Source organism: Kryptolebias marmoratus, linkage group LG1, assembly GCF_001649575.2.
Source record: "Kryptolebias marmoratus isolate JLee-2015 linkage group LG1, ASM164957v2, whole genome shotgun sequence".
Classification (NCBI taxonomy): Eukaryota; Metazoa; Chordata; class Actinopteri; order Cyprinodontiformes; family Rivulidae; genus Kryptolebias; species Kryptolebias marmoratus.
Genome location: NC_051430.1, coordinates 31817454 through 31823537, shown reverse-complemented (window position 1 = coordinate 31823537; position 6084 = coordinate 31817454).

Sequence of the window (6084 nt, the reverse complement as noted above, 5' to 3'; positions counted from 1 at the left end):
TGCCTCGGTGACTCCAGGTATGGTTGCCACGGTGACTCCAGGTACGGTTGCCTTGGTGACTCCAGGTATGGTTGCCACGGTGACTCCAGGTACGGTTGCCTCGGTGACTCCAGGTACGGTTGCCACAATGACTCCAGGTGTCAGAGCTCATTGATGGTGACTTTGTATTGCCCACATCAATGGTCTTAACTCAGGGTTAAGAAACTCAGAATCATAACCTCAATATAAATCAGGTTTTCTGGGACTGAAAACCCGGAGTTTCTCCTCTGGGGGTTAAGTAACTCTGAGTTTACGGATAAATTCAGAGTTTGTAAACCTCCTTTCTGCGGAACTTGAACAGGTTTAACAGGTCAGCTGGAAGTGGATCTGATCCGTTTGTGCAGCGTTTCCACATCATTATTTCTGATGTTCATCCCTCTGGCTAACATTAATCTTTCTTATCTTCCTGTGAGATTATAGGTGACTAAAAGTAGCAACAGTTTAAAATGTTTCCATGAAGAAAGCAGACCCTGCTTCATTCTGGAGTCTGATGAAGAAAAGCCTGACACCTAAATGACAACAGATCTATCAGATAAGGAGGATCTCTGTAGCAGAAGCTCTAACCGTCTGCAGACCGAACTCCACGAGTCGCAGCATCAACAGTCTCTTCACACAGATAAGAAATGGAAACCAGTTTCTACACTCTGTAGTGTTCAGGAAACACAATGTGTTGTTGGGAAAACAGAGAGAATAGCACAGCAGCTGTTGACTAAACACAAGCAAAGTGTCACAGTGGCAGCCGGTTGGGTCAGATCAACTCCAAGGTTAAATGTTCACCCTGCCGGTAAACATGCACGAGATAACAACCAAACTAAATGCTGCAGATCTGCTGCTGCCAGACCGGATCAGGCAGGACAGAGTCCGGAAAGCAGGTTCTATAAACTCTGAGTTTATTTACATACTCAGAGTTAAATTCAGGTTTTTAAGCCCCACTCCCTGCATCTAAACTAACGGGACTGAAAAATATAAATACACTTCAAATAAATTCCTTTAATTACATGTTTGTGCTTTTTGCTGCTTTAATTATTATTATTATTATTTGACTCAGTCATGACACCAAAGAATGACCTGTGATTTGTTTATGATGTATAAAATGTTTGTGAGAAGACAAAGAGAAGAAAAGATGTGTTTGCAGCTTCATTTAAATACATTCTTTAAGTCTTATGGAAATTCAAACGTTTCCACGGCTCCTTTGGGATTTGAGGTGTTTTCTGTAGTTACTGTGAGGCAGGTGCATCGCTCGTTAATCATTAATCAGGACTGATGTGTTTCTGTTGGCGCTGCAGCCAAACAGGGATGGAAATAACATGAAGGGACAACAGAAGGCAGCAAAGACAACATGGCTGACAGAAATAACATTTAAACTAAAAATGCACAGCTCATCATGACAGCAGAGGTCTGCGATATTTACTCTGGGTTACAATCCCACACAAAGCCTTTTCCATAACATTTACATAAATGTTCTGACTGGCAAATTCCCTGCAGAAGCTAAGCAGCTGGAGAAGACGGCAATGTTTGTCTAAGTGACAAAATAAAGACTTTTTTTTACATATAAACTGTGTAAAAAAGAACATCCTAGAGGACAAGACAATAAGAGAACTGACTCGAATAAAAAAACTTTCAGAGCCAAAAGAAGCAAAATCTGATGAAAACAGTCGTTTTTTCCTCAAGACTCACCGACCTTTCAAATCAAAGATTTACATAAGCTTGCAAATGTGGCTATCATCTGAATGAGAAGTGGCTGAATTTGCCTTTCTCCTGGATCCTTGAGTGAATGTTTCAAAATGACTCCAGAGGAGAAGAGACGAGCCTTCAAGTAGCTTCGACTTGCAAATCAGCTCCATGGAAACAAGACGTCCTCACAAACATTCAGGGATTCTGTGAAGCTTCAGGCTCTGTTAACACGATAACCTTCTCTGGAAACGTTGGATTTTCTGATGCTGATTGTGAGAAAGTTCCACGTCTCCTCGTTGAAGCCATGACAGGTGATCTCTGTCTTCTAACGACACACACACGTGCACACTTCAGTCCAGAGCATGAAAACAGTTAGACCCGGAACGGTGAACACATGAATGTTTGGACCGAGGGCCGAGCAGCTCCGTCAGCGCTTCCTGTTGTCGATCTGCTCGTGTAGAATAGCTACTGACTGACTGACTGATCGTGAGTTCACGTCAGCCGCAGCTGCCCTGAAACGACCCCGTTGAAAGCTCCAACATGTTTTCCAGTGGGTCGTATATAAAAACTTCCAGGGCTTTGAGGACCACAGGCAGTAATTTGTTCAACCTTTTCATCAACCACTAACCCACTCCCCCACACACAGTCATGACCTTTCTCAGCATGAAATAACTCATTACAGCTAAACAGGTAAGAACTATGATTCAACACCTGAAGAGACATTTCTGAGGTGTTTGGGTTGTTTTTTGTTTTTTTTTTACTAAGAACAAACTCCTATTTGTATAAAAGGAGGGGGCGGGCCTAAAACCTGGACAGGTAGGGACACTGTATTGGCTTGAGCTTCCTGGTTCCTGTATGGACTTTAGTATTTGTAGTATCCTCGGTTGCCATGGTTGCCAAAGGGCGTCTGGTTGACAAGAAGCAGGCTTCCACCAGCTTCATATGATGTCTGAAGTATTTCTTAATGAGTTTATTTTGATTTATTTACACACATGATAAAAATACAAAATCTTAAAAAACAAAAATCAGTGTGGGAAAAGACAAAAGCTCAAGTAGAGTTTTTGAAGCCTTTCCCAGATAAACCCAAACAAAATATGTTAGCATTTAATTCAGAAGTCAGTTTGGGGTTCTGGCAGCTCTGCAGGGCCAGTTGGCTGCATCCCGCCTGGGGGTCATGTGTTGAATAGACCCACCATGCAGCATTCAAAGCCCTCCTGCCCCTGAATCAGGGCTGACAACGGGGTAATTAAGAGGAGCAACTTGTCAGAAAGATGCAGTTCAACACATTTCTTATTGGATTACAAAGAATGCAGGAACCGAGCGGCGTCCCTCTCCCTGCTGCTGGTAGCAGCTGAAAGAAACACCACGACATCCAGATTTCCCTTCACGCCCACTAACTGCTGAGGAAAAATACAGCATGTGCCGTTTGTTTCTGGAGTCAAAACAAGCCGGCATGTGAGGCGTGTTTGTGTTCGACTCTGTGGGGCTTTAAGAGATTCTTAATGTGCAAAGGATTGTAGCGTAGCACAGTTAGAGGCGTGAAAATGATAACAGGGCCATGGATGGCCTGGATTAACACCTGGCCAAGGTGTGTGTGTGTGTGTGTGTGTGGTGATAAAGCAATAAACCAAGCCTCAGTCACTCGCAGGGCAGCCAAATGTTATCTTGCCAGGAGAAGAATGGAGTTGTTGTCTCCTCCCAGGGAAAAATCACATTATGTCATTTGATTTTTAGTTAACTTTTAAGTTTAGTTTTTTACATTTTATCAACAAATGATTCAGACTGAAGTTTCTGCACGATTTCAGTGAGAAGATTCAGAGCCCGAAGCAATGCTAGCAGCGGCTAACATGATAAATTCTTTGGTTTTTATTTTTTATGTTTATTATAAAACATTTCTGTAGTACCCAACACACTAATACTCAAAATAAATCTATCTGACACACTTATATTAGACTGCTAAACAGAAATATGATTATAGGCGCCTGATCAATGCTGCTCCCTTAAACTTTTGGTTTTACTTTCCCTTTTTTTGACCTATGTTCTCACTCCCAGCAATAAGACAAAGCAGGTTCTGTTTATTGATTCCAATTTACAAACCAAGCCTTTAATATTAAAAACACCCCCTCCCTGAGCTTGAGTTGGTTCAGTCCAACTCGGTGGAAGCAGTTAGCTGCTAGCTCCTATCAGACAGCATTCAGCTGTGGAGAAGGAAAAACAGCTAAAGAAACCTTTAAAGTGTTAAGCTGCGCTACAAACAGGAAACACTGAATGACACTAATTAAGAGTCCAAGATATACTCAAACAAATTCGTGGCGAAACAGAAAGACAAACTGAACCCAAAGAAAGATCCTTCACACCAACCTGTCATGTTGTTCCTGCTTTCCTACATAATCAGCTAAAGAATGTGTTTATTTACCATCAATACATGAATCACACAATTCATGACTCAAAAAGACCAGGACTAGAAAGGTCAGAGGTCAACCAGAGACAGAGCAGAGCTGCCACTGAGAATAAAGATGTGTTGAGAAAATCTGTAAATATTAGCACTCTTAATGATTTATTAGTTATTTCACACCAATTTGTCACCACAGAGACTGAAAGTAAGAGGAAAACCTGGAAGTCTGTAGAACTGTTGACCAGAAATATTTATCTTCAGGGTATTTATCGAACAAAAACATCCACATCCTTCATGAAAAAGGTATCTGTCTAAGGAAGGAGGTTGGGTTGAATCTTCACTTCGTCAACAGTGGAAAGAAACAACTTCTTTTTAACAGGAAGAAACCAGAACTAGAACCAGGCTCAAGACAGGAGCCATCTGCCTCGAGTCTGTTCTGTCGTTTAAAACCCAGAACATTCATGGAATTGATGACTTTTTAATTTTTTTTTCATTTGTTTGAGCTAAATATATTTCAGATGTAGTTATTTAAAGAAAATGTTTTTATGTTATTTTCTATAAGAGGTCAAACAATTTGGCATAAAATCCTCACTGGTTTTATGAACCAATCAATCAGTTTATTTCTGTAGCACATTTAAAACTAATGTCTGTATAAAAGCTCATATCCAAACTGCAGGTGAACAAAATGATCAGGTTCTTGTGGATGGAGGTGGTGGAAGATCAATAGAAGCTCAAAAGTAAAACAAAAAGGCTGATGAGTCAGCAGAAACTAAACAACACAAACTGAATAATGAAGATTGTAGGAACCACGAAGGAAGCTGAGGAACAGCCTATAAGGACTGAGCTTAATGAGCAAGTGGACACAGGTGACAGATTACTAACCAGGAACAGGTGCAGGCGGTTAAATTAGGCTGAGGGAGAGTGAGTGATGGCACAGGGAACAAACAAAAACTCAAATAACAATAAACCTAATACAAAAACTAACTCGAAAAACTCAAATTCTAATAAAAATAACAATAAAATACACATAAAACCAAATAATTTCAGATAAATAAAATAATTTTGAACAGTAAAACCAATTTAAACCAACAGAAAATCATGATGTTCTGCTCAACCAGAACTAAAACTGAGAGATTATCGATGGTCTGAGCAGCTTGGACTTTTAAAGTTAGACTGTTCCACAGAAGACCTCTGGATCTGAGTCTGGATCTGGTCTGTGGACCTCAGAGTTCTGGTTCTGTCTGGAGTGAGGCTGTGCAGTAATCCATTTTTAACTGGATCCTGAAATGAACAGGAAGAGCACAGGTGTGACGCCACGTTCCTTCCTTCTGTTTGGAGTGGCTGATCCAGATGTGGTTCTTTAAACAAACAGCTGGAAAACAAGTTAAAGACTGAATAAACCTAATGGTTCCAAAGGTACTGAGATGAGCCACTTCTTAAGAATAAATGCCAGGAAGCAGTGATGTCTCTGCGTTACTCCAGCTCAGATCCATGATCAACAGGAAGCTTTCTTTAACACGAATCACAGGGTTCAGGTTATGTTTGTGTTCTGTTGTTTAGTTTTAGATGGATCAGTTTACAGAGTTCATGAATCTAGATTTCATGGTAAATGAAATAAAAATACAGAATAACTCTTAGATGCTGAGTTTGTGACATTCAACACTTCTTCCTGTGAGAAACAAACAGACTGAGCGAGCTCAGCTTTGTTGGGTTTTTGTGCTGAAATAAGAGCAGCTGATGCTGAGGCCAGGCTGTTTTCTGTGTGTGTGTGTGTGTGCGCGCGCGCGTGTGTGTGTGTGCTGGGCAGTTTTCCTTTTCCCAACCTCACAGCATGAAGGAATGAAGTCTCTGGAAAACGACACCTGCAGACCCCAAAATACAACGCTACTGTGTGAACTCCTACTGTAGGTGGGAGGAGGAGGGAGGAGGAGAGGAGAGGAGAGGAGAGGAGAGGAGAGGAGAGGGGAGGGGGGGGG